General features: G+C 35.1%; 1 non-coding gene across 1 annotated transcript; it reads right to left on the reverse strand.

Annotated features, from left to right (window-relative positions):
* Positions 1–1,155: 1,155 nt before the first annotated feature.
* LOC112761338 (small nucleolar RNA R71) lies at positions 1,156–1,259 on the reverse strand. The gene has a single exon (XR_003181738.1). It is a non-coding gene; the product is annotated as a small nucleolar RNA R71 (small nucleolar RNA).
* Between the last annotated feature and the right edge of the window lie 676 nt (positions 1,260–1,935).

Consider the following 1,935-nt stretch of genomic DNA (forward strand, 5'->3'; position numbering starts at 1 on the left):
TTAAGAAAGATTCAAACTTTAAGTTCTAGAATCATATCTTGTGATTTTAAAAATCAAATCTTTTTCAAAAATAATTTCAATCATATCTTTTCAAAAATATCTTCTTATCTTATCTTTTTCAAAAATATCTTTTCAAAATTTCTTTTCTAACTTCCTAACTTCTTATCTTTTCAAAATTTGTTTCAACTAACTAACTAACTTTTTGTTTGTTTCTTAAGTTTTTCAAAACTACCTAACTAACTCTCTCTCTCTAATTTTCGAAAATATCTTCCCTCTTTTTCAAAAATTTCTTTTTAATTAACTAATTATTCTTATTTTTATTTTTAATTTTAAAAAAATTTTTCGAAAAAAATACTAACAATTTTCAAAAACCATTTTCGAAAATCACTAACTCTTTTTCAAAATAATTTTCAAAAATTATCCCTCCCCTATCTTATTCTATTTATTCATTCATATCCTAACATCTCATCTCACATCTCTGCCATCCTCACAGTTGTGTTTCTTCCATTATATTACATTCTTTGTCTCCCCCTCTTCTTCTACTCACACAGGGATCCCTATACTATGGTATAAAGGATCTCTATTATTATTATTATTTTTCTGTGCCTTCTTCTTTGTCATATGAGCAGGAGCAAGGATAAGAACATTCTTGTGGAAGCAGATCCAGAACCTGAAAGGACTCTGAAGAGAAAATTAAGAGAAGCTAAAATACAACAATCCAGAGATAACCTTTCAGAAATTTTCGAACAGGAGAAGGAGATGGCAGCCGAAAATAATAATAATGTAAGGAAGATGCTTGGTGACTTTACTGCACCTAATTCTAATTTACATGGAAGAAACATCTCCATTCCTGCCATTGGAGCAAACAACTTTGAGCTGAAACCTCAATTAGTTTCTCTGATGCAGCAGAACTGCAAGTTTCATGGACTTCCATCAGAAGATCCTTTTCAGTTCTTAACTGAATTCTTGCAGATATGTGATACTGTTAAGACTAATGGAGTAGATCCTGAAGTCTACAGGCTCATGCTTTTCCCTTTTGCTGTAAGAGACAGAGCTAGATTATGGTTGGATTCTCAACCCAAAGACAGCCTGAACTCTTGGGATAAGCTGGTCACGGCTTTCTTAGCCAAGTACTTTCCTCCTCAAAAGCTGAGCAAGCTTAGAGCTGATGTTCAAACCTTCAGACAGAAAGAAGGTGAATCCCTCTATGAAGCTTGGGAAAGATACAAACAGTTGACCAAAAAGTGTCCTTCTGACATACTTTCAGAATGGACCATCCTGGATATATTCTATGATGGTTCATCTAAGCTATCAAAGATGTCACTGGACACTTCTGCAGGAGGATCCATTCACCTAAAGAAAACGCCTGCAGAAGCTCAAGAACTCATTGACATGGTTGCTAATAACCAGTTCATGTACACTTCTGAGAGGAATCCTGTGAGTAATGGGACGCCTATGAAGAAGGGAGTTCTTGAAGTTGATACTCTGAATGCCATATTGGCTCAGAATAAAATATTGACTCAGCAAGTCAATATGATCTCTCAGAGTCTGCATGGAATGCAAGCTGCATCCAACAGTACTCAAGAGGCTTCTTATGAAGAAGAAGCTTATGATCCTGAGAACCCTACAATAGCAGAGGTAAATTACTTAGGTGAACCTTATGGAAACACCTATAACTCATCATGGAGAAATCATCCAAATTTCTCATGGAAGGATCAAAAGCCTCAACAAGGCTTTAATAATGGTGGAAGAAACAAGTTTAACAATAATAAACCCTTTACATCATCCACTCAGCAACAGACAGAGAACTCTGAACAAAACACTTCTAATTTGGCAAACTTAGTCTCTGATCTGTCTAAGGCCACTGTAAGTTTCATGAATGAAACAAGATCTTCCATTTGAAATCTGGAAGCACAAGTGGGCCAGCTGAGTAAG

Source organism: Arachis hypogaea, chromosome 16 (assembly GCF_003086295.3).
Source record: "Arachis hypogaea cultivar Tifrunner chromosome 16, arahy.Tifrunner.gnm2.J5K5, whole genome shotgun sequence".
In the NCBI taxonomy this organism is placed as follows: Eukaryota; Viridiplantae; Streptophyta; class Magnoliopsida; order Fabales; family Fabaceae; genus Arachis; species Arachis hypogaea.